The sequence below is a fragment of the Thamnophis sirtalis genome, unplaced genomic scaffold (genome assembly GCF_051295495.1).
Source record: "Thamnophis sirtalis isolate CommonGarterSnake01/CBP01778 unplaced genomic scaffold, rThaSir2_p1.2 scaffold_2, whole genome shotgun sequence".
In the NCBI taxonomy this organism is placed as follows: Eukaryota; Metazoa; Chordata; class Lepidosauria; order Squamata; family Natricidae; genus Thamnophis; species Thamnophis sirtalis.
Window position 1 is genome coordinate 145,496,959 of NW_028261382.1, and position 27,756 is coordinate 145,524,714.

General features: G+C 42.8%; 1 long non-coding RNA gene across 1 annotated transcript; it reads right to left on the minus strand.

Annotated features, from left to right (window-relative positions):
- Positions 1-5,594: 5,594 nt before the first annotated feature.
- On the minus strand, positions 5,595-27,657 carry LOC148049219 (uncharacterized). The gene is made up of 3 exons (XR_015695653.1): positions 27,542-27,657; positions 27,180-27,242; positions 5,595-6,125 (listed from the first exon to the last, which is right to left on the minus strand). It is a non-coding gene; the product is annotated as an uncharacterized LOC148049219 (long non-coding RNA).
- Between the last annotated feature and the right edge of the window lie 99 nt (positions 27,658-27,756).

Genomic DNA, 27,756 nt, shown 5'->3' on the forward strand with positions numbered 1-27,756 from the left:
CCAACGTTTATGTTGCTAAGCGAAACATTTGTTAAGTGAGCTTGCCCCATTTTACGACCTTTCTTGCATAGTTGTTAAGTGAATCATTGCAGTTGTTAAGTTCCTAACATGATGAATCTGGTTAATCTGCTTAAGTGAATCTGGCTTCCCCATTGATTTTTCTTGTCACAAATGCTGATCACATAACTCCAGAACAGCGCAATGGTCATAAATGTGAACTAGTTGCTAAGCAACTGAATTTTGAACAAATGACCATAGAGATGCTGCAGTGGTCGTCAGTGTGAAAAATGGCCATAAGTCACTTTTTTCAGTGTTGTTGTAACTTTGAATAGTCACTAAATAAACTGTTGTAAGTCGAGGACTACCTGTATATTGGATAATATATTCATGTCGGTGAAATTATTATATAATTCAAGTTATAACTCTTTAAAGAAGTGTGTACTGAGGTATTTTTATTTTGTATTGCTTTAAAATGTTCTGATATACCTTGAATTTGATTGGAAATGTTAAATCAAGCTAGAACTGCTATACAAAGGCATTTCTGTGGTCAGCTGAGAATGATAATTAGATTAAATGCTCTTCTCTTCTTACTCATTCCTTTCTCTGCCCTTTCTCTGAAATTTGTTGCACCTTGTGAATTGTAGCTGAGTTCATATCCCAGCATAACTTCAGCAACTACAAGACTTTTTTTGTGCTCATTTATATGGGTGGAGTTCCTGATGATATGGTGAACAGGTATCAGGGACAATCCCTGGCTGTATTCGAACACTGGGTGGGGTTCCTGCTGCAAGTTCAGTAGACTAAGCAATAATTAATGTTTAACTTTATGAAATGAAGTTTCAAAATTGGAAAGCTGTAGAAACCTCTAATGAATTTGTTGCCAAGGAAATATTTTCTTTCTTTTGAAATATTTTTTTGTCCTGGATTTCTGTCAACAGTACAGAACACTGATGGCTGTCTAGTGAAAACAAGAGAAAGGAAGTTGAAGCCAATATTGCAGAAGCTGTGTGTGTGTGTGTGTGTGTGTGTGTGTGTGTGTGTGTGTGTGTGTGAGAGAGAGAGAGAGAGAGAGAGAGAGAGAGAGAGAGAGAGAGAGAGAGAGAGAGAGAGAGAGAGAGAGAGAGAGAGAGAGAGAGAGAGAGAGAGAGAGAGAGAGAGAGAGAGAGAGAGAGAGAGAGAGAGAGACTTCACCAACTGAATAACTCAATGATGACCAAGTATGCCCAGTTGTCACATTAACTACAGTGGGAGTTTGTTGAATAAATGTAAATATTTATCTCTACAAAGGGTGTTTTAAGTTTTTGCCTTAACTACAGTTAAAAAATGATTGCATTTTGTTTAATGCCAAATTTATTCTCTCTTAGCCAGGATTGAAGCTTGCTACAATTTGGTAGTTTATTATATTTGCTGAGTTGGTTTCCTCCCATTTTAGTTTCTAAATGCTACTTAAGGAATCCTGTATTTGCTCCAGAAGAAAAGTAACTCATTCAACTATTCCCATTTAAAGAAATGTGAAAGGATCTAATGTTAGTTATCCATTCCCAAATTATTAACATGTTTTATTGCTTTGAAAGTCATTTACGTCCCATATAATTTTTCTTTAGCTTTCAAGTAATCTTTAAATAGAAATTGAAAGAAGCTGCATAATTCTAAGCCTGCTTCGAAAGTGTCTGAGTGGGGTTGCTTTCCAGTGGCGTCCCTATATTAGAGAACAGAAGTTCAGTGCAATGGCAAAAGCATTATGTGTAACTGTTATGCCAATTGATAGGAGTGGATGTGAATTTAATAAGAATGCTGCTCATGCCCACATTATGTCTTGAAATGGAATGCTCTGGGTGGGGCAAATTCAGCTGCAGCTCCTTTCTCTGGAGGTAAGCCAACTCATCTCTTCTGCTTTGATCATCTGAATCACAAAAAAGGTAGGTTATTTTCACAGGATATGAAATAATATACATGTTTAATAGAAAAATAAATTTGTCTTTACAAAAAAATCTTGATTTTTAAAAAATCTTGATTTAAAAAAAAACAATATTGTTTTTTCCCCACTTGTAAAATAAATTTAATTCCTAACCATATACAATATTGCTACTTGAATGGTGGAATAATGAAAAACAATCTGTGTTAAATCTATTTAATCCTAGCAGATTTATTTGTGCTTAACTGAATTAAGATGTTTAAAAGATGTACAAAGGCTATATTGAATCACCATAGGATCATCAGTAAGTTCATAGATATGTCATATTCTTCTGGAAATAACTTTTCTGAGTGAATATATTCCCACTGCATGATCAGATAGAACAGTCACTTATTTAGGGATGGAATCTCCATAATAGTAATGTTAGTGACTTCATTAATTTCACTTGGACAAAAATTAATGTGAGCACAGAAACTTTAAAATAACCTGCATGTTCCCCAAAGAAAAGGTGTAAAGGAGTCTAATAGGTCCATTTTGGATTAATAAGCTTATGTCTTTTAATATATATATTTTAATTGGAAAAAGTGCTACCGGGTTCTTTCTGATTTTTTAAAAATTAAACATGTAGAAGGTTCGATTATTATTGTTTTAGTCCTACCTGGAAATTGATATACATAATATTTCTTTTACAGAACCTTGAAGACAAGTACTCTCTGCATGTCAGTTTCCCAATTTAATCCCATATATGTTCACCTGAACGTTTCAGTAAAACTCTGGAGACGCTATGGATCTGACAGTCTTGAGTAGCTGATGAAATGCACAGTAACTCTTGTCGGTATAAAATTATTGTTTGCAGGCAATTGTTTGAATGGAGGCTGAAGTGCACTGATAACCATGTAAGAGCTAAATTTTGCTTAGTGTATCCAACAAGATGTAGTTCAGTGGTGAGAAAAGCAAGGCCTGCTTCTTAGGCCAGAAAAACCAGATGCACAGGTACAGAAGAGGCACTACTGGCTCAACAGTAGTGCCTATGAGGGGGATTTAGATGTCCTGGTGGACCACTGTTTAAGCATGAGCCAGCAGTATGCTGCAGCTGCCAAAAAGGCCAATGTAGTTCTAGACTGCATCAACAGAGGGATAGGATCAACATGGGAAATGGTAGTATTGCTCTATATTATATTAGTCAAGTCACATTTGGAATACTGTGCCCATTCTGGTCACCACAATACAAAAAAAGATTCTTGGGGCCTAGTAAGAGTGCAGAGAAGAGCGACAAAGATGATAAGGGTTTTGGAGGCTAAATTGTATGATGAACGGCTAATAGGAACTAGATATGTTTAGCCTAATGAGGAGAAGGCTTAGGAGAAATATGACAGCAGTCTTCAAATACTTGAAAGGTGTCACAGGGGAGAGGGTATGAATTCACTCTACATAACACTTGAGGGCAGGATAAGAAGCAATGGGTGGAAGCGTGTCAGAGGGAGAGCCAACCTCAAAGTAAGGAGGAATTTCCTGAGAGAATGATTTATATATATATAAATATATATATACTTAAAGTCACAACCCCTGGTATGCCCAAGTATGGGAGGAAGGTCACACTTCCACTCTCTGTCATTAGGCTCGTCACAAGAGACCATACAGACAGAAACCCAATATTTTTTACTGTTGCCTTTTTGTTATATTTGCTATATTTATGCTGATAAATAAATAAAGGGAGACTAGTATAGATCTATTTCAAGCTATTTAGCTCTCATCAGCTAGCCATACCCAAGTTGGGAATCGAACCTGTGCTCTATTGCCTCCCAGGCAGGGAGTTAACCATTTGAGCTACATAGAACGACTCCTTATCAGCCAGCCAGGATGGGAGGTATATACTTAAAGTCACAACCCCTGGTATGCCCAAGTATGGGAGGAAGGTCACACTTCCACTCTCTGTCACACTTCCACTCTCTCTCTTTACACTCTCTGGGTATGGCTAGCTGATGAGAGCTAAATAGCTTGAAATAGATCTATACTAGTCTCCCTTTATTTATTTATCAGCATAAATATAGCAAATATAACAAAAAGGCAACAGTAAAAAATATTGGGTTTCTGTCTGTATGGTCTCTTGTGACGAGCCTAATGACAGAGAGTGGAAGTGTGACCTTCCTCCCATACTTGGGCATACCAGGGGTTGTGACTTTAAGTATATACCTCCCACCCTGGCTGGCTGATAAGGAGTCGTTCTATGTAGCTCAAATGGTTAACTCCCTGCCTGGGAGGCAATAGAGCACAGGTTCGATTCCCAACTTGGGTATGGCTAGCTGATGAGAGCTAAATAGCTTGAAATAGATCTATACTAGTCTCCCTTTATTTATTTATCAGCATAAATATAGCAAATATATATATATATATATATATATATATATATATATATATATATATATATATATATATATATATATATATATATATATATATATATATATATATATATATATATATATATATATATATATATATGTTTTTTTATTTGTGCTGATAAATAAACGAGCCGATTGACAGATGATGGAAGCAGTTAGCTTCCTCCCATAATTGGGGCTTACCAGGGGTTACATACATACATACATACATACATACATACATACATATATATAGTGTCACAACCCCTGGTATGCCCCCAATTATGGGAGGAAGCTAACTGCTTCCATTATCTGTCAATCGGCTCGTCACAAGAGTCCATCATGACAGAAACCCAATATTTTTACTGTTGCCTTTGTTATATTTGTGTTGTATTTATGCTGATAAATAAATAAAGGGAGACTAGTATAGATCTATTTCAAGCTATTTAGCTCTCATCAGCTAGCCATACCCTTACTGGGATTCGAACCTGTGCTGTATTACATCTTAGGCAGGGGTCTTAGCCATTAAGCCACAGGTCCTCCTCCTTATCAGCTGAAGCCAGGGAAGAAAGTATATATTTAGTGTCACAACCCCTGGTATGCCCCAATTATGGGAGGAAGCTAACTGCTTCCATTATCTGTCAATCGGCTCGTCACAAGAGTCCATCACGACAGAAACCCAATATTTTTACTGTTGCCTTTGTTATATTTGTGTTGTATTTGTGCTGATAAATAAATAAAGGGAGACTAGTATAGATCTATTTCAAGCTATTTAGCTCTCATCAGCTAGCCATACCCTTACTGGGACGTCTGCCTAAGATGTAATACACCACAGGTTCGAATCCCAGTAAGGGTATGGCTAGCTGATGAGAGCTAAATAGCTTGAAATAGATCTATACTAGTCTCCCTTTATTTATTTATCAGCACAAATACAACACACACACACACACACACACACACACACACACACACACGCACATATATATAAGCTTGTCTTAAAATAATTTGCATACAAAGGCTTGGAAGATTTGCAAATGCAAAGGATTTTAATTTTTCTGCTGGATTAAAACAATGAACACAAATCAATAAACTGGCCCTCTGCCTCGTTAAAGCATATGAAATGAACTTTTATTGAGCTGGATATCCCTGGTTAATAACCTTCATAGGTATTATAATGACCTTAATGGTTTTTAAGACAAGATTTTATTTGGAACCATTTGGTTTTCTATACGGGAAAATTATATCCTTGCACTTAAAATAACACCATCATAGCAACTGAGTGTTTAGAAACTATTATACATGAGCAATAAGCAACATACATATAGTCTCAACCATTCCTTTAGTCACCATTTGAAGTTACAAATAACACTGAAAAAAATGACTTATGACCAATCTTCAAACTTAGGACCATTACAGCATCATCACAGTTGCATCCAGTCATTTGTCATTTGGCATTTATGACAGTTCCAGTGTCCAGGTGATTAATTGCAATCTTCCCAGCAAGTTTCTGATTAGCAAAGTCAATGGGTAAAGCTGGATCTACTTAATAACTATGTGATGCATTTAATAACTACAGTGATTCGCTTAATAATCATGATAAAATCGTACATGACTCACTTAACAACAGCCTGGCCTACAACAGAAATTCTGGTCTGACCAAGGATTGCCTGTATATTTTCCTTTAAAAGGGCTTATGAATGAAAATGTCATTAAAGGGCATTTGATTAATGCTATTTGAAATCTAAATATTCCTTATTCTGGATAAACATTTGGCATCCTTTTGCTAAGTTTCCTTCCATCCATCTAGTTTTCAGTGGGTATTTAGGAATCTGTAGGAAGAAGGAAAAAAAAGAAATTGTAATAACAGCACCAGAAACATAGGTGACCTATATACTATATCTTCACCAAATGATTTGAATGGGATGCAGGCTTTTAATGAAAATATTATGATATGTTATATTGTATTCAAATAAAACTAGGAATATAAGTTATGTACCAAATTTACATCTATCTACATAAATCTTATTTTGGGGATGGTTACCTAACTACTGTTGTCTTCATAATTGGACACATTTTTTAAAGTAATCCAATCCAATGTACGATTCTCTAAGTAAATCTTTATTAGGAATAGGACCTTTTCTGTGGATGCTTCAAAAAAAGAAAGAGTTGGAGGGATACAGAAAAAGAAGAATTTCCTACTTCCTGGCTTTCGGAAATCAGGCAAAAGAAACCTCTGAGAATTATATTTATACTTCCACTGGATTTTATATTTTATAACACTGCTTGTTGTTATAACAAATAATGTATTAGTTTTTTTTATTTTAATCATGTAAATCATAACGACATTTTATTGATGTGAAAATATTTTAATACAAATATAATGAATAAAAATGAACAAAGTAATATGATTGGAGCTGGATGATGAGCAACATTTGGCAATGAGATATTGGCTGAAAATTGCAATATTGTTTTTTAAAATTTGTGGATGGTTTTGAGTAAGATATTTCTTACAAGTAACAATTTATTTTAAGTCCAATCTGAAATATCTACACGTATCATTTAATTAAAGATTACCTTGCATTGTATTTTTATCATTCATAATACAGAAATGCTCTTGAAATGCAGAAGAAACCAGTCTCAAATTCTATGTCTTCCTTTGAACGTCTGACTCTTGCTTGAAGAAGAATACATTACATACTTGGTCACCTTCTTGCATGTGAATTTTTAGAGATGAAAGTCATTTGGGGGAGCTCCCCAAGCTATCATACACTTCATATGAGAAGCAGTCTTTAGATGTCCCATGAGTCAACTTGCAGTGGGACTTCTTAAGGCTTAAATGGAGGTGTGGCCGACCTAAGTCAAAACTTTATTGGAATTTCCCCGGTGAGACAGCAAGAATCATTTGTGCACTTGCCAGCAAGACCCAGCATTTTGAATTGGTGTTGAGTGAACTTCGATATTATTCTGTCATGTGTGTTTTAGATACAGATCTGTCATGATCTTTGCAATGTCTCTTGTTGGAACTTCCTCAATGGAAGGAAAGATATAATCTTCAATTAATCAGTTGAAATATTCTGCTACAACATTTTTAAAAAAATGTATCTGTCCAAGGCCTGTACTCACTTTTCAATTAATGAAAGAACCAAATAAGTTATAAGTAAGATGAGAGATAGGAATTCTAAAATCTCATTATTGAATAGTTTTCATGTAGATTATATAGTACTTAAGATCCAGTTCCCAAAAGATATCGACCAGATGGGACTGTTTGCAACATTTTGAAACAGGCACTTTTTTTCAGGATTATATTACAGATGTTAAAGCAACCAGATGATCCCAGGAAAACATGTGGCAGCTTTAAAGGACTGCAGATAAGTCCTAAATTTGTGTTTCTACATTGCTCCGTAGCATTTTTAGAACTGACTCTGAAGTATTTACACAGCTTTCCTAGCTACAAAACCACAGCATTTTTAAACCTTTCACATAGGCCATGGGTACACCACCTGGACTTTGAGAGGTATGTTGGGAACTGTCCTCTAAAAACTAGTCAATGGTGCAACAACAAAAATTCAATCTTATTTCATTTTCTTTACATTCAAGTTTAATTTAAATTAAATGTCATGAATATGATTACTCTCCAGTCATGTATTCAATAACTTTTTCCTAATGTCACATTCATTTCACAATTTGGCAAAAGATTTGGAAGTTCTTTAGGACAGCATATGACTCTAGGTTCAGGGGATTCAGTGACATCAGAATACTAAGTGCAAATGAACAATCAAAGCTCTGCTCCCTTTCAACAGACATGTAATACTCGTGACCTTGACTGTAGGTACTAGTTTATGCCCAGTGGTGGGTTCCGGATCCTGTTGCAACTGGTACGGTTGCAACAAGGCCCAACGTCCTCCACATGAATGCTCGCAGTGCATGCATGCATCCTACCTTCCAGCGATGCCTCCGTGACACTCCAGCTGCTCAGCAGAGCGTTGCGCAGGTGCTGTACGTGCAGTGCACGTGCACAGAAGTGCCGAAGAGTTTAAAGACAGGTAAGGATGTCGGGTGGGTGGGTCCTCCAGAGCACTGTACCATACCAGTGCTCCAGGCAGGCATCGGTTCGCCCGTACCGGGGCATACCGCTTGCAACCCACCACTGGTTATTCCTGCTATTTTAATGTCATTTACCCCCCTCATAAACAGTTATCTTTAGATATCAAGTTATGAATCATTGAGATAGAGTCTACATTGTTAAACAGACTTTGTAAACTTTTTCCTTGAAATATGATGGCAAATCCCATTGTTCCTTGTTGGCATCTTTTGGAATTGCAGTACAACTAAAGTGCACTAATTTGGGGGAGATAGTTGTGGAGTCTCAAGAACATTAAAGTACAGTAAGCAGCTAGGATCTTTTTCTACTTTAACAGTAACTCAAAGTTGTTTTTTTTATGTTATACAACTATAAAGGTGGGAGTTAGGCTAAAAATTGTATCCTGAAGTTTGAGGGATGTCCTCTTTTCTTTTTGGCAACCATATGACTGTGATGTCATTAAGGCCAGCTAGTGGCCATACGCTAAGGCACTAATGGCAAGATGACAATGAGATAAGAATATAGAGCCAGTACAAGAAGATCCCCTGAATAAATTTTAGACTCTTTCCCCAAATCATGGGAGATGGGTTACTTTATTGGACAATGTTTTGTTTATTGAAGAATTATGAAACACTTCTGCCTCAATTCATTCAGCTTCTGTCAGCTTCTGCTTTGCTATTGCTTCAGCTGCCATTGAAACGGGGAGGGAGGGCATGGTATTTTGGGTGGGGTTACTCGTTGTGCTGGAGGAATGTTCTGGAGGTCTTTGGATGGACAGACTACGCATGCGTGGGGGTTTTCCGCCTGGACTAACGGCACTGACATTCCATCTTCGTGATGCCTTTTGAAGTTATCTCACACCTGACACTTGAAGGACTTATGATTGGACTAGGCCTATGATGCCAGGGGGTGTGGAATGGGCTATTCTATATATCAACTGCTTTCGCGCCTAATTAACCAGACTTCGCCATGCAATCGCTCTTTAACCATTTTTAATTAGTAAAAGTACATTTGATTTTCCACAAATGGAGTCTCGTGGTTTTCTTTCCTGATTATTAAATGGAGAGGTGCTGACAAGTAGCGAAGTCTCAAAACCACCTTTCCAGGAGATCAACATCTACTGTGGAGGGTGCAAATGTCTTCGCCAGCCAGAGAAGAAAAGGAGGCAGAACTCCCTGCTGAGGGAGAACTACCCGCCGAACTCTTGCTTCAAGAAGAATTGTGTCAACTGCAGATATCAAGCCCGGCTGATCCACCTCCCCCCCGGTGGTCTACCTCGGTAGGACAAAGAGAGGAAGGGGCCAGCTGGGATGCGGGGGTTACCAGAAGAAGACCCCAACAAAGACCGCTGGAGGCGGGGGCCGAAAGGAGACCCCAGGAGAGAGATCTACCTGATTACTGGGGACAAAGGTACTTTGGGCAAATAGGTGGGGAAGATGAAGAGGTCAGGAGGGGCTGGGGCCGAGAAAACCCACGCACTGATTCACCCCCCCTCGAGCTGACTCACCCCCTGTTGCTGGGGCTTTTGCCAGAGCAGGGGCCCCACCTCCCAGGAGACGCAGAATGGCTAAGATTCCCCCCTTGCCTGTGAGATATGATGGAAGCCCTGCAAAACTGGGGTCTTTTATCATGCAAATCTTTAATTACATGGAAATCTACGGCCCAGATTTTGAATCAGATACTATGAGGATAAGAATGATTTTACTATCCTTGGACGGCGAAGCGTCTGACTGGAGTGCTGGTTTACATCAGTCAGCTTCCCCCCTCCTAAGGAATTTTAATAGGTTTATGGAGGCTTTCAAAAGGCGCTTTGATGACCCCCTTACTGAGAAACGAAGCAAGTTGAAATTTATAACCCTCGAACAAGACGACAGACCAGTGGCCCAGTATATTCAAGAGTTTCAACGCCTTTCCCAATACATGAGAGGGTGGAGTGAGGAGGCACTTTTGGACAAATTTGCTTTGGGCTTAGATGAAGATATCTATCAGCAATGTGTCAATCGAAATCTCCCCAGACGCTTAACTATTTGGTTTGAGCACGCTGCTGACATTGAGCTGGATTTGGCCAGGCTCCGTTGCGCTAAAGAGGAGAGACGGAAAAGAAAGGAGAAAGCTGCAAAAACCACCACCCCCCCTAGCCGGAAAGCCCCTTTTGGTGGAAAGAGCGAGGGGAGATCCAGACCAATAACGTGCTTTCGTTGCGGGAAATTAGGCCATCGCGCCCCTGACTGCCGTGCTAAATTGCCCTCAACCTCCCAACCCCCACCCAAGCGGGAAGAGAAATCTGGCAAGTCCTCAGACAAGAGAAAGAAGGAAGCTGCCTTCGCTGTGGATTCCAGACCCCCTCGCTTCAGCCAGGCCTTGGAGGGAGAAGCGGACGCCTCCCCCACCTCTTCGGATGACTCTGACGATGACACATCGCCTCACTGGGTGAGTTCAAACAAAGGCCCCATGCTAATCCCCATAGAATTAAAAGTGCCGCCTGATGGGGAACCGGAGCCCCTTCACGCTTTACTTGACTCAGGGTGCTCCCGGTCAATGATCAATCCTGCTATGGTGGAAAAGTTGGGCCTCAAATTGCGTACTTTAAAAACCCCCATTGTCTTTTGCCAAATAGTTGGGTCCATCGCGGGGGGGGGGGCGCTCATTTCTTTACTGAGCCCTTGGAAATGAAAATGGGTTCCCACACAGAACTAATCTCCTTCATCGTGGCCCCGGGAATGGACAGGCCTCTCATTTTGGGCCTCCCTTGGCTTAGGAAATGGAACCCTCACATAAATTGGAGGGAAGGCTGGTTACGCATTCGCACGGCTGAGCCTCCGGAAGGGGAGGGCGTTCCTGATAAACCTGTTAATTGCAATCCTGAGGTAGCCGCCAGAGGGCAGGAGAGGATTGAAGGAGAAGAAAAGATTCCTAAAGTGTATTGGGACCTGAGGGGAGTTTTCAGTGAGAAGTCTTCCGACAAACTTCTGCCCCACAGACCTACTGATTGCTCTATTGACATTCTACCCGGGGTTAAACTACCAAAACCCCAAATATACTCCATGTCACCCAGGGAGATGGAGGAAATGCGGAGTTTCATAGATAAAAATTTGGAACGGGGATTCATTGAACCTGCTCGCCCCAAGGTTGCTGCCCCTGTACTTTTCCGTGAAAAGAAAGAGGGCTCTCTCAGATTATGTGTTAATTTTAAAAATTTGAACGGAATATCAGCTCAAAATGTATACCCGCTTCCCTTGATGAAGGACATGTTGGCCCAGTTGGGGAAGGGCCGCATTTTTACTAAATTGGACCTCAGGGAAGCTTATTATCGGGTCCGCATAATGGAGGGGGATGAATGGAAGACTGCTTTCAACTGCCCTCCTGGATGCTTCCAGTTCCGGGTCATGCCTTTTGGCCTGCAGGGGGCCCCTGCAGTCTTCATGCAGTTAATCAATGAGATCTTGCATGACCACCTCTACAAAGGAGTTATCGTATATTTGGACGATATCCTTATCTATACTCGCTCCTATGATGAACATGTCGCACTTGTGCGCACTGTTTTGAAAAAACTCAGAGCTGCTGATCTGTATGCCAAATTATCCAAGTGTGAGTTTCACCAAACTAAGATTGATTACCTTGGGTATCGCATCTCTCCTGCCGGCATTGAGATGGACCCTGAAAAGGTGAGAGCGGTCACTGAGTGGGACGCGCCCAGAACTTGTAAACAATTGCAAAAAAATTTGGGGTTTGCGTCAATTCATTCCTTCTTTTGCCAAAATTGCGCTTCTTATAACTAACTTGCTGAAATCCAAAGATGGTCCTAAACCTAAGCCTAGCAAACCTCTTGACTGGACCATGGACTGCCAAGCGGCTTTCGAGAAGCTGAAACGCCTTTTTGCTGCGGAGCCAGTGCTGAAGCATCCCGACATGGACAAGCCTTTCGTCGTCCAAGCGGATGCCAGCGACGTTGCTGTTGGGGCCGTCTTGTTGCAATCCAACGGCCAAGGTAACCTGCAACCTTGCGCATACACTTCCCGCAAGCTCACAGACACTGAAAGACGTTGGGCAGTTTGGGAGAAGGAGGCGTTTGCGGTTCGATGGGCCTTGACCACGTGGCGGCATTTTCTGGAAGGCGCTAAGCACCCTTTTGAGGTGTGGACTGACCACAAGAATTTGGAGGCTTTGAGAACACCGTGCCGACTCTCCCCCAAACAAATGCGGTGGGCCCAACATTTCAACCGGTTCAATTTCACACTCAAGTACATCCCCGGTGGGAAGAATTTCATGGCGGACGCCTTGTCCAGACTCCCTCAATACAACTGCTCTAAACTGAGCATCGTGCAACCAGTGGTTCCCACTTCCAGCCTGGCGGCTCCGGTGGTTACTCGCAAGCAGGCACAAGCAAAAGTCGACGTGCCTCAAGATTTTCTTTCTGACCTCAAACTCGCCCTTCCCCAGGATGACTGGTTCCAGAAGCATCAGGATGAGTGCACAATGAGGGACGAACTGCCATGGATCGGTGCCAAATTATATGTCCCCACCTCCCTCCGTCCCGTTGTCCTCCTACGGGCTCACGACTCCAAGTTGGTGGGTCATTTTGGTTTTGTAAAGACTTTACATTTAGTGAAAAGACTATTTTGGTGGCCAGCTTTGAAAAAGGACATTGAACTTTATGTTGCCAGTTGTCCCGTTTGTGCCGCCGCAAAACGCCCCCCAGGGAAACCGCAGGGATTGCTCCAGTCTGTTGCCCGACCTGTTGCCCCTTGGAAGGAGGTCTCTATGGACTTTATTGTTGAGCTTCCCGAGAGCCAGGGGCACACCGTCATTTGGGTCGTTACAGATTTGTTTTTGAAACAAGTTCATTTCGTGCCCTGCCACAAGATTCCTTCCGCCAAGGCACTGGCTAAACTCTTCATTTCCCACATTTACCACCTACATGGGGTGCCTGATCGCATCATCTCAGATAGGGGCGTCCAGTTCACCTCACTGTTCTGGAAGGAATTTCTTAAGCGTATTGGCTCCGCCCAGGGCCTTAGCTCCGCCTATCATCCTCAGACTAATGGCGCTTGTGAGAGGACTAATTCTGTTCTTGAACAATATTTACGTTGTTTCATCAATTATCAACAAGATGACTGGGTGGACTTATTACCACATGCTGAAGTGGCCTACAACAATTCTGTCCATTCCAGCACTGGGTTCACGCCTTTCCGGGTTGTGTATGGTCAAGACTTTGTTCCTATTCCTGAATTGCCTAGTGACCAGCCGCAGGTTCCGTCCGTCGCTGACTGGAGCGAACGTCTCAGCCACATTTGGCCTTTGACCCTAGCAACTCTGGATGCTGCGCATCGTGCCCATAAGAAACAGGCGTACAAAAAACGTACACAGCCTTATGAATACCGGGAGGGTGACATGGTTTATTTGTCCACTAAGTTCCTTCACACCATGCAGAAGTCCAAAAAGTTGGGGCCGAAGTACGTGGGTCCGTTCCCCATCGTGAAGGTCATCAATCCTGTCTCTGTTCGCTTGCAATTGCCCAAGCACCTGAACCGACTTCATCCGGTTTTCCACATTAACCTGATTAAGCCTGTTCATGTTTCACATTTACGTCCGCCTGATGTCCTGCCCCTTTACTCATCGATGGTGAACGGCATTTTGAAGTTCGTCAAATTCTTGATTCCCGCAAGCGGCGTAATCGCATCCAATACTTGGTCGCTTGGAAGCATTTCCCTCCTTCTCATACCGAGTGGGTTGACAAGTCCCATGTTTGTGCCCCCCGGCTACTTCGGAAGTTTTATGAGGCGTATCCTGATAAACCCTAATTTCTCTCTTTCCCCTCCCTGTTTCTCTTTGTGTTTTGTTGTTCGTCTGTTTGTTTGTGTTTTTTTTTAGGCCTGACAGCCTTTTTTCCGGGGGACAGCCGGATGTCAGCTTCTGCTTTGCTGTTGCTTCAGCTGCCATTGAAACGGGGAGGGAGGGCATGGTATTTTGGGTGGGGTTACTCGTTGTGCTGGAGGAATGTTCTGGAGGTCTTTGGATGGACAGACTACGCATGCGTGGGGGTTTCCCGCCTGGACTAACGGCACCGACATTCCATCTTCGTGATGCCTTTTGAAGTTATCTCACACCTGACACTTGAAGGACTTATGATTGGACTAGGCCTATGATGCCAGGGGGTGTGGAATGGGCTATTCTATATATCAACTGCTTTCGCGCCTAATTAACCAGACTTCGCTATGCAATCGCTCTTTAACCATTTTTAATTAGTAAAAGTACATTTGATTTTCCACAAATGGAGTCTCGTGGTTTTCTTTCCTGATTATTAAATGGAGAGGTGCTGACAGCTTCTAAGCAACAGGAGTCAGTGACTCAGTTATCAGATGAACTTTGTGCTCACACAGAGGGGAATAATGATATGATACCACCAAACTTGATTCTTGTCATTGTATGGGTTCCCTAGATAGAAATCCATTGGACAAAATTGTGCATCCTCCCCAATTTGTTTCTAATTCTGAAGAACATAAAACATTTGTTCCTAAATGCTTATATTAATTAAAATGTTTACATTAATGCACTCAATATAAGCATACAGTAAATTTTATTGCTGGAGCTGTACACACATGAGATCTGTTTCACGCACTTATTTGCCAATGCGGCATGGGACTGGATTGGACCCTACACAAGGAAACATTTTGTTGTCCAAAAGTACATTTTAGCTACATTTTTTAGCCTCCTGGAACAGCATGTGGATGGCCATTAGAAGAAGGAAGAGGAAGCCATTAGAAGATGGAAGTGACATGAAATCTTCAGTCCTTTTTTTTGCTTGTTTTGAGAAGAATAAAATAATCCAAGTTTATTAGATGTTTAATAAGATATGCCTATTACAGTGATGGTGAACCTATGACACGCGTGTCAGTGCTGACACGCGTAGCCATTTGGGGTGACACACACAGGATTTCATGCGATTCATCCTCGGCTCCTGCACGGCCGCCGCGGATGAAAGAATCTGTGCTGGAGGAACGGGGGGGGGACGTGTGATCTCCCCCACCCACACTCACTTACTGTATCACCGCCGCCCCTTTCTGAGCGCAGGGGCTGCTGGTAAGGTGTGCGTGCCATGCGCACACACGTCATCAGCGCGGCGAGGGAGGACCCGCAGGAGAGGAGCGCGGGAACAGTGCGTGCCTCTCTCCAGTCAGGCTGGCACAGAGAGTCTACTCCTGGGACTGTCAGTTACGACTGCACCACAGCAGGGAACAGTGGAGTGCCAACGGGAACTGTGAGCGCCATTAGCAGCAACTATTGGGGTGCCATGGACTTGTAATTGCCCACAATAACTGAGATAAGTGAGGGGGAGGTTGTGTTAGCTTGTTAGGCTAGTTAACCCCTACATTTTTGTAGTTTAAACTATAAATTGCCCAAAATTATGTTTTTGTCGAAGTGACACACAACGCGAGTTATGCTCGATTTTTTGCCGATTTTTGACACACCACGCCAAAAAGGTTGCCCATCACTGGCCTATTAGAAGCTTAATATGCTTATTATACTATCTATTAAAATAATAAATGCTACCTAATAAAAATAAACCCTGACACAAGATCCATCAACATGACGCACACTGATCATCAAAGTCTCCAAACATCTGATGACAGAAGAACAACATAGCACAAGAGAAGTGAACATTTCGCAAAGCCAGAGCTGCAAATGCTACAACAATGGTGACCACACGTCTGCCTGACATTTGGCAGAACATTTTATGCTCATATAGGCTTTACCAGCCACCTGCGGACACATCTTGGACAGCCCACAACTTGAAAGATGTCAAGGTCCTCTTCGAACATGATGGACAAACATCATTAAAAATAATAAACGTCAGCAGCTTGCTATTGAATTTCTTTAATGTTCAGAAGGGAGGATATGTGTGTAGATAAAAAAATCAAGATGGTAGAAGTGGCCTTGTGAGGCAAATTCCAGCTCTTTTGTCAAGGGCACATGCAAAAAGGATGGGGTTTGTACCACAATACAACTTCTACTGTTTTATCTTTCTCTCTCCACCACCCTCTTGTGGATGCCACAAGATCTCTGGGTGCTTCAGAAAGAAAGGACTATGGTTACATAGATTGCCCATGGTTATATTCATTTTGCAAAATGGAATGTAAAAATAAACATTTTGCTATTCCATCATTCTTTAAAAAACAAATATTTGAACACCCCCACCCCAACCATCTTTTAAACTTTCTGGCCCACAAGCATTTTAGCCACACCTTTACCTAATTCACAGGTTGTTCCACAGGACAAGCTACAACAATGACTAATTTTGACTCTCAGTTCACAAGTCAAGTAATTCTCATATACCCTGCTAGTGACAGCCCCTCTCTGTTGTAGGGATAAAGGATCTGTGGAAATGCTTACCATATTAAAAAAGAGGATATAGAAAGTACCATTCACTCAGTTATTTTGAAACTCTAGAACATGGAATGTCTTTTGATTTTTGAAGCAATGTCAAATGATAAAATAATTGGTAGACTAAAGCAGGGATTTTTACATGTTTTAGGCCCTGGAATCTATCAGGTTTTTTAAAATAAAAATTCCAGAAGTCCTGGCCAAAAATCAAAGCTCTAGTGACAGAAAATTTGCTATATTAGAGCAAACCTATCCCCCACAAGCTCATTGAATATAGTGTCAAAAGTGTGGCTGTGAGGAAACCCCCTTCCACCCAGCTCATGAAATGACAGTTCTTCTGTCTTCAACCATGGACTGATGTATTTACTAAGCCCTTCAAGAAGAATGCTACTCAAATTCTGTGTAACCCTTATAGAAATGACTGATATATCCTTAAATCCTGATTTTGTATTTCTTCACACATCTCAATACAACAGAGAGTAGTTCTGCAGATTGAAAGAGGTATGGTACAGCCTGTTCTAAAGATGGTAGCCCTCCGTTTGGAATCTGTTTTACTTGTTATATAATTGATCATTGTATCATATCTAGCAATGGAATAGCAGATTGTGTTTTTTAGTGATTCCATTCCTGTTCCCAAGGATACTCCAAATGATGACCAAGTGACCTCTCCCAGTTGTCTTATTACATGAAAACTATAGACAACATTATAGATAGATTTGGTCTTTGGCCAGCAATATGCTGCTCTCTATTTCTCTATAATTGAAGTCAGATACAGTGGTCCAGTCACTAGCTGGATATGTCCCAAAGGTATTTCTTTCAAAAGAAAGCACCTTTGGGACATAGACAATTAGCTAGACATTGTAATGGATATGATGTACTGGGGCAAAGGTATTGTCTATTGGCAGCTTACAGCACTGGAAAGTGTATAGATCTTTGACTCTGAATTGGATTGTACACCCTGTGAAGGAGCAGGGACAAAGCCTAGTGTATTCCTGAGACAAATACACTTATTTCTGTTCACAACTGCTGCTCCATTATTTTGTTCACATAAGCAACAATGAAAGGTTCTCTACTCTGCTGATCCCAGGTTGCTACCCAAGATGTTCCAAATATAGTTGCCTTTTTCCATATAGCTAGCAGAGTTGCCTTTACCCACTAAACTGGTTTGATTCAGCCTACTAAAGCACTGTAGTATGTCAGCTGCCAACATTGGTCAATAGTTTTAGGCAAGTACCTATTTGTATTTAGAAATGGGATTATGTCAATTATTGCTTGATTCATTCAGTTTCTTTGGGAGGTGAAACTCTTCTTTCAAGAGGGCTTGACTATTCTGTCAATTGCTTGAATCCAGTGGCAATTAGTCACATAAATATATACAGTGAGAATAAAAGGCAATATATGCCTGTGCTTATGCCAGTACTTATGACCAAGAATGGATGCCCTTCTCTTTAGGGTCTGGATCTGCTTTCCGGAATTGAGGAAGCTTAATCTTCAGAGGAACCGGACCTTCATTGGTCAAGTAATGAGAAATGGAGAAATTTGGTAGGTTGAAAAACAAATCTACCTGGGCAGATGGACAAAAAAGCTAGAGAAATCATGTGAAAAAAATATATAATGAATCAGTTAATCCATAACATAGAACTCCTGTGGTGATAGGAGCTGCTTGTCTCAATAGCCTTTTTATAGCATGGAGATTATAAAGACTTTAAAATGCCCTTTGATTTATAAGATTAAGGGCTGAAGCTGGCAAGACAGGACCCAATAAAGCTCAGTCCAGACAGAGTTGCGGAAATAGTGAGTCTGTTGACTCAAAAAGGCAGAAGAAAAGTTGTAAGATTTAAACTGAGGGCTGTGTTATACAAGACTCTGTTTTGCAAATAAAGATATAATTTACATTTTTGCATTCCTAATCCAATTCTTGTTATGAACCACTGTTCTGTTGACAATATTAATTATCTCATAAATTGTTTGCAATTGTAAAACATTATTAACTAAAATAAATTCATAACATTGGCAAATCTTAGTTATATTTGCATGACAAAGAACACACAGAGGTATCCAATGAATAAATGAATGAATTTTGACTTTCTTAGGGATAAATCTATTTACTATTTAATCGTCATCACTATTTTATTATTAACTTTCATATTAAATTATAATGTACTGGAATCATAGAGTTGGAAATAACAGTAGAGATCATGTAGTCAATCCTGATCAGTGCAGGATCCACTAGCATTTCTTACAGATGATCATCTATGCTCTGTTTGAAGACTAAAAGAACCACCACATGATTTTAAAAATAGCTCTTTTGTTTTATAATTTTTGGGATGCAGCTACTTTTTAAACAAAGTAAATATAAGTATATTTTTTTAGTTTGCTAAACTATTAAAAACACAAAAAGCATGTATATTTTAGCCAGGGTTAAATATATTGCATATTTTAAAATTTTTAATGAAGGATATAAATACCAACTAATAACAAAAACCAATTCAATCATTCTAGAACTGTGGTTACTGTCCCCCAATTCAGAATTCCTCATCTCCTCCCCAGAAAAGGAAATAGAGAAATGAGGACAAAGATACTTGGGAAAGCACAGCTATGAGATACTTTCATAAAACTAAAATGTTTCTTCATTTACATGAACCAAATTAGTAAATGAACATCATTAAATTTATTTAATTAGTTTCAAACTAGGTAACTATGCATTTGTAATGTCAGTTTGATCTCCAAATTAAATTCAGTGATCTCCAAGTCAATGAAATCTTGAACTGCTAAGTGAGAAGATACTGAATAATGGAAGGAAATATTTACAGCTGCATTCTTGTGGGCTGTCCTACAGTTAGTCAACATTTTAGATTTCTCTGCCTGTGGCTGAACAGAAAGGGCCACCAAAGGATTGAGAGACATGACCTGAGAGTTACCCTCAATCATGCAGCTTGCAAACGGTTGCTCTAGCCATAAATAGCAGCATGATTAGCAACTGTTGGAGATGAGATGCCCACATTTAATATTATCATGGAGGTAAACATCACAAAAGGTAGTCATGATATAAAAAGGATATGGGATTTTCTAGTTCTTTGCCCAGTTTTTGAAGAAATGAGAGGTTTTCTTTTTTAAACCAGGTACATCCTTCAGGTTACACTACAGTTTTGGTTGACACTCATGAACATTACACTGAATTTTCTACTGTGCCCTACAGCCATACTTACTTTTAGTATTTTGCCTAAAGAGTAATATAAATATATAACAGATAAACCATCATGTCTCCTTGTAATGATTTTATAAGCTGCTTCTTCTTCTTCTTTTCTTTTTTTTTTTGCATGTATAGTGGTTGCAAGAGTAAGTCATCCAATACATTTTCTGGACCAATTACCTGTCCCTCCCATACTTCAAGTTGAAGTTTCTCAATGCTAATCCTCATTAGTGATAATTACACCAGTGGTATTTGTTACTTACATTGTATGTGCTGTACACTTTGCAAGATATTATAGAATTATTTGCATATCTAGATGCATCTGTTTGTGGAGCTCTTGATGCTCTTTCAGCTTGGTTGAACTTGGAGAGCATCAAGAACGCTGCAGTTCAACTCTGAACTATGGTTACTTTCTTCTATTGAAAAATGATTTGTAACTTTAATAAATTCAAAAATAATAAATGATGATTGTATGTCTCTTTTAAATGATGTGATTGTTGTAGGACATAATGACATTCTGCTGTGTTCTTCTCTAGTGTACTAATATCACAAGAAAGTGATCATAGTTTTTATTTATTTATTTCTTTGCTTGTTAGATTTTTATCCTGCCTTTATTACTTTATAAATATCTCAAGGTGGTGAATATCCCTAATACTCCTTCATTTTCCTATTTTCTCCATAAGAGCAACCCTGTGAGGTGGGTTGGGCTGAGAGAGAGTGGTTGCCCAAAGTCATCCACTGAGTCGGATTAGAACTCATGGTCTCCTGGTTTCTATACCAGCACCTTAACTACTGAATCAAACTGTTTATATCTGGATTAGAACCAAAAGTTAAAGATAGACATATAAATACCAAAGTGGTTCAGTGGTTAGAGTGCAGTACTGCAGGCTATTTCAGCTGACTGCTGGCTGTAGTTCGGCAGTTCAAATCTCACTGGCTCAAGATTGACGTAGCCTTCCATCCTTCTGAAGTGGGTAAAATGAGGACCCAGATTGTTGGGGACAATATGCTGACTCTGTAAATCGCTTAGAGAGGGCTGTAAAAGAACTATGAAGTGGTATATAAGTGCTAGTACTCAGTGCTATAAATACTGATTTCTTATTGAAAGGATTTGCAACCTGAGGACTATAATCTTATCTGATTCCTTATAGACTTGTCTAGACGTTGTGAGTCTATCTCAGAATCCATGCTTTCTATGTTTTATTCTTGTCCTTCAGGCATTCAGCATGAGAGACTGTCCCCTCCTCCCCATGGTGATTCAGGGATTTAATTCAGTAATTTTTTATTTCACATTTTTAATTCAAAATATGAGAGCTGACTAAGGAATTGAATTTGAATTGAATTTACTTTATTTGTATGCCGCCCTTTTCCCTGAAAGGGACTCAGGGCGGCTCACAATTCAAGGGAGGGGAAAAACAGACAAGTTACAAAACATGAAGACCATACACAATTAAAAAAGCACAACAATCATACCATTCGAGTGGGGCTACAAGTCTTTAGCCCCAGGCCTGTCGGAACAGCCAGGTTTTAAGGGCTATGCGGAAGGCCTGGAGGGTGGTGAGGGTACGAATCTCCACGGGGAGTTCGTTCCAGAGGGTCGGAGCAGCCACAGAGAAGGCCCTCCTCCGGGTAGTCGCCAGTCGACACTGGCTGGCTGATGGAATTCGGAGGAGGCCTAGTCTATGGGATCTTATTGGTCTAGTGGAGGTAATTGGCAGTAGGCGGTCTCTCAAGTACCCAGATCCAATACCATGAAGGGCTTTGTAGGTGACAACTAGCACCTTGAAGCGCACCCGGAGATCAATAGGCAGCCAGTGCAGCTCGTGGAGGATAGGTGTTACGTGGGTGAATCGAGGTGCACCCACGATCGCTCGCGCGGCTGCATTCTGGACAAGCTGAAGTCGCCGAATACTCTTCAAGGGCAGCCCCATGTAGAGCATGTTGCAGTACTCCAGCCTAGAGGTCACAAGGGCACGAGTGACTGTTGTGAGAGCCTCCCGGTTCAGGTAGGGACGCAACTGGTGCACCAGGCAAACCTGGGCAAATGCCCCCCTGGTCACAGCTGACAAATGGTGTTCAAAAGTCAGCTGTGGGTCCAGGATGACTCCCAAGTTGTGAACCCTATCTGAGGGGCGTACTATTTGACCCCCCAGCCTGAGAGATGGAACACTTGGCCAATTAGTAGGAGGGAAGCACAACAGCCACTCGGTCTTATCTGGATTGAGTACAAGCTTGTTAACCCCCATCCAGTCGCTAACAGCCTCAAGGCCCTGGCTCATCACGTCCATCGCTTCATTGAGTTGGCACGGGGCGGACAGATACAGCTGTGTATCGTCCTCATACTGGTGGTATTTTATCCCATGCCGTCGAATGATCTCACCCAGCGGTTTCATGTAGATATTAAAGAGGAGGGGGGACAGGACCGAACCCTGCAGCACCCCATACGTTAGGGGCCTAGGCGTCGATCTCTGCCCTCCAACTAACACCGACTGCGACCTGTCCGAGAGGCAAGAGGAGAACCACCGTAAAACAGTGCCTCCCACCCCCACCTCCCGCAGTCGTCGCAGAAGGATACCATGGTCGATGGTATCGAAAGCCGCAGAGAGGTCAAGGAGTACTAGGATGGAGGCATGACCTCCATCCCTGGCTCTCCAGAGATCATCGGTCAATGCGACCAAAGCGGTTTCCGTGCTGTAGCCAGGCCTGAAGCCTGACTGGAATGGATCTAGATAACTGGTTTCCTCCAAGGACCGCTGGAGCTGAAAGGCCACCACCTTCTCAACAACCTTCCCCACAAAGGGGAGGTTGGAGACTGGACGATAGTTGTTTAGGACGGCTGGATCCAAAGATGATTTCTTCAGGAGGGGTCTCACCACCGCTGCCTTTAGTGCGGGGGGAAAGACCCCCTCCTGAAGGGAGGCGGCAACAACCGCCTGGATCCAGCCCCGTGTCACCTCTCTGCTGTTAACAACCAGCCAGGATGGGCACGGGTCCAGCACACATGTGGAGGTACCTACTGCTCTCATGGCCTTGTCCACGTCCTCAGGGGTAACAGCTTGAAAATCAATCCAATGATGTTCTACCAGATTATCCCTTGGTGCCTCGGCTGGTTCTGCAGGATTGGAGTCCAGGTCTGTCCGAAACCGAGCAACTTTATCCGTGAGAAATTGGACGTAGTCCTCAGCTCTGCCCTGCAAAGGATCGCTCGTATCCCTCCTATTTAGGAGGCAGTGGGTTATCCTGAACAGGGCGGCTGGGCGCGACTCAGCGAAAGCAATCAGAGAGGCAATGTATGTTCTCTTTGACGTCCTAATTGCCCGGATGTAGGCTCTGATGCTGGATGTTAAAAGTGCTCGGTTCGACTCGGATTTACTGGATCTCCATCGGTGCTCTAGGCGTCTCTTTCGGCGCTTCATCTCCCGGAGTTCCTCAGTAAACCAAGGAGCCCTCCTGGATCCACTGCCTCGGAGCGGCCGTAAAGGCGCAATCCGGTTAAGAGACTCTGTCGCTGCCGAGTTCCAGGCAGCAACCAGAGTTTCCGCCGGACTGCGGGCGAGAGTATCAGGAATAACCCCAAGCTCCGTCTGGAAACCCGACAGGTCCATAAGTCGCCTGGGGCAGAACCACCTGGTCGGTTCCTCCTCCCTACAGTGGGGGTTTGGTCTCCGAAAGTCCAGCCTCAGTAGGATGTGGTCCAACCATGACAGGGGTAAGATCTCACTACCCCTCAGACCAAGATCACAACTCCACTGCTCCGAGAGGAATACGAGGTCGAGCATGTGACCCGCCAAGTGGGTTGGGCCCTGGATTACTTGGGTCAAGCCCATGGCTGTCATGGAAGCCATGAACTCCTGCGCTCCATCAGAGTGTTCACCGAGCGAAGGCAAATGACCATGAGTAGGGCCTCCCAGTCTAGGCATGGGTGTGATTGATGTACAAGATGGGTTTGTGTAAAGGTCTTCTTGGCCAAGATTGCCACTTGTTCTTTGAGAAGGAGCCACAAGTTCAAGAGGACCTCCAAATTGCACACCAACTCTGTCTGAGTTTATTCCATTCAGAGTTAAAGGTGGGAAATCTCTGGATTTGGGAGCACTGAAACCAACACAAAACATGTTTTTTGCACCTTCCAGCTTTCAGACTCTGGGAAACAATTTTGACAGTATCACCTGGCATGTATTACTGAAATCTGGCTGGGCCCGGAGGGAGGAGTCCCCCTCACTGAAATGTGCCCAGAAGGTTTCCAGGTGCTTCATCAGCCACGACCCCAGAGAAAGGGGTGGGGGAATGGCCGTCATCGTCCAATGGTCTTTAGCTCCTCGTAGGATCCCTGCTCCAGAGCTTGTCGGGTGTGAGTCCCTTCTGATGAAGTTGGAGCTTGGAGGTCAAGTGGGTCTGTTGCTAACGTACCTACCTCCCAACAGCGTTGCAACAGCCCTCCCCTCGCTCCTCGAGTCAGTAGCTGAGTTGGCGGTAGAGTTCCCCAGGCTTATGGTTCTGGGGGATTTCAACCTGCCTACTCTTGGTAAACGCTCTGATGGGGCGCAGGAGTTCATGGCTTCCATGACAGCCATGGACTTGACCCAAGTAATTCGGGGTTTGGCGGGTCACACGCTTGACCTCGTATTCCTCTCGGAGCAGTGGAGACGTGATCTAGAGTTGAAGGGCACTAAGACCTTGCCCTTGTCATGGTCTGATCACTTCCTACTGAGGCTTGACTTTCGGAAACCAATCCCCCACTGTAGGGAGGAGGAACCGATTAGGTGGTTCCGCCCCAGGCGCCTGATGGACCCTATGGGATTTCAGACGGCGCTTGGAGAAATACCTGACACTCTTGTCCACAGTCCGGTGGAGTCCTTAGTCGCTGCCTGGAATACAGCGGCGGCGGGGGCTCTAAACCGGATTGTGCCTTTGCGACCTCTCCGAAGCAGCGGATCCAGGAGGGCTCCTTGGTTTACCGAGGAACTCCGAGAAATGAAGTGCCAAAAGAGACGCCTTGAGCGCCGCTGGAGGGCCAGTAAATCTGAGTCAGACCGAGCACTGATGAGAGCCTTTATCAGAGCCTATCTCGTGGCAATACGGGCGGCGAAATGTTCGCATTTTGCCGCCCTTATTGCATCTGCTGAATCGCGCCCAGCCACCTTGTTTAGAATAACCCGCTCCCTCTTGAAAGGGAGGGATGCGGATGACCCTTTACAAGGTAGAGCTGAGGAATTTGTCCAGTATTTAACGGATAAAGTCGCTCGGATTCGGACAGAGTTGGACTCCAATTACACGGTACCAGCCGAGGTACTGGGGGAAGGTCTTGAGCATACTTTATGGATTGAGTTTCAACTTGATTCTCCTGAGGAAGTGGACAAGGCCATGGGAGCGGTGAGTGCCTCCACTTGTATACTGGACCCGTGACACGTGGCTGGATCCGGATGATAGTTAACACCTCTCTCTGGGAGGGAACTTTCCCGCTCCTCCTAAAGGATGCGGTGGTGAGACCCCTCCTGAAGAAGCCATCTTTGGACCCAGCCATTTTGAGCAACTATCGTCCAGTCTCCAACCTGCCACAGGGTTCGGTCCTGTCCCCCCTCCTATTTAACATCTACATGAAGCCGCTGGGTGAGATCATACGCCGGCACGGGATTAAGTACCACCAATATGCGGACGATACGCAGTTGTATCTGTCCACCCCATGCCAACTCAGCGAAGCAGTAGAAGTGATGTGCCAGTGCCTGGAGGCTGTTAGGGTCTGGATGGGAGTAAACAAGTTGGCACTCAATCCAGACAAGACCGAGTGGCTACTGATGTTCCCTCCCAAAGATTGGCCAAATATTCCACCTCTCAGGCTGGGGGGTGAAATTATACGCCCCTCAGAGAGGGTTTGCAATTTGGGAGTCCTCCTGGATCCTCAGCTGACTTTAGAACACCATTTGTCAGCTGTGACCAGGGGGACCTTTGCCCAGGTTCGCCTGGTGCACCAATTGTGACCCTACCTGGATTGGGAGGCCCTTCAGACAGTCACTCACACCCTTGTGACCTCAAGACTGGATTACTGTAACGCACTCTACATGGGGCTGCCCTTCTTTATATATATTTTATTATGTTTTCATTCTATACAATCACATATTCACTGTGCTTAATCAGGGCATATAACATAATGCCCTCTACAATACAAACCCAGTATACCACCTTGGCCCGCCATACACCCTCTTTCAACCCCCTCCAACTTTCATTCTTCCTTCTCACACACCCCTCTACGCCTACTTTCCCTCCCCTTCTTTCTAACCTTAACCCTATCACTCCCTCTCCATTCCCTCCCTCCCTTCTCCTCCTCCTCTCTCTCACCCTCTCCACCCTCCTTCTTCTTTCACTCGACTCTTTCCTTCGGTATCTATTACCTTCCAGTATATTCGGTTTGTTCTATTTTCGCACTAACATTGAAAAGCCACAGTATACAAATACAATCATGGAATTTAACACATATTGTATTTCCCCCCTCCCCCCTCCCCCTAAATCCCCACCTCCCTTCCCTCCCCCCGACTTCCCAAAGACCATACGTGGTATAACTTTTGAACAACATGGGGCTGCCCTTGAAGAGTGTTCGAAGACTCCAGCTGGTCCAGAACGCAGCCACGCGAGCGATCGTGGGTGCACCCAGGTACACCCACGTCACACCTATCCTCCGCGAGCTGCACTGGTTACCCATTAGTCTCCAGATCCGCTTCAAGGCGCTGGTTGTTACCTATAAAGCCCTTCATGGCATCGGACCTGGGTACCTGAGAGACCGCCTCCTGCCAATCACCTCCCATAGACCGATTAGATCACACAGGTTAGGTCTTCTCCGGATTCCATCTGCCAGCCAATGTCGGCTGGTGACTCCCCGGGGGAGAGCCTTCTCTGTTGCAGCTCCAGCCCTCTGGAACGATCTCCCCATGGAGATCCGGACCCTTACTACCCTCCCGGCCTTCCGCAAAGCCGTTAAGTCCTGGCTGCTCCAGCAGGCCGGGGGGGGGGGGCTTTCGAAATATCCAGCCCCTTGGAAATTGTGACTGTTGTATATTTTAATATGTTGTTTTGTGTATTATCCCCTTCCCTTGTTTTATTGTAAGCCGCCTGGAGTCCTCCAGGAGTGGGCAGCATACAAGATCAATAAACTAAACTAAACTAAACCAAGACAGAAATGTACAATTGGGTATGATCTGCACTTTGATGATACATCAGCCTATGTTGATAGATTACCTCATCTTGCAGCTTCATGTAGATGTTGAGTAGGATCAAAGAAAGAATGGAACTTGACACAGCCTATAAATGATAATGAAAAAAATGGATTAATTTTTTTTAATTTTTTGTGGATTGGAACTCTCTCAGACTTTTTTTCAAGTTTCTTTTAATATTTTCCAGAAATAATTCTATGAATAATTTTGTTTAATGGCATGCCCATTTGCTAAAAATATTGCACATGAAATAACAGATCTGATATTTGTTTATCCCTTTCACTGAGGATTTTGTGCAAACTTAGAAATAAGGTTTCTTTGATATTTACTAGGCTTATAGATTCCAATTGCCAAGCAGTGTGGTGGCCTAGAGGTGAAGACACTCACCTCATACTTGGGAGGTTGAGAGTTCAATTCTAGGTAGTGACAGATGTTTCTCAATCGGAGCGTAAAGAGAAAATATCTGCTGCGAACTCCATGTAGGCACCAGGAAGGGCATCTGGCCAGCTCAGCTACTTTTAGAGAAATAAATTTATCTTGATTATTTAACAGACAGTCCAGATAAAATCTGTCAGAGTATCATGTTGCATTATTGTTGTTGA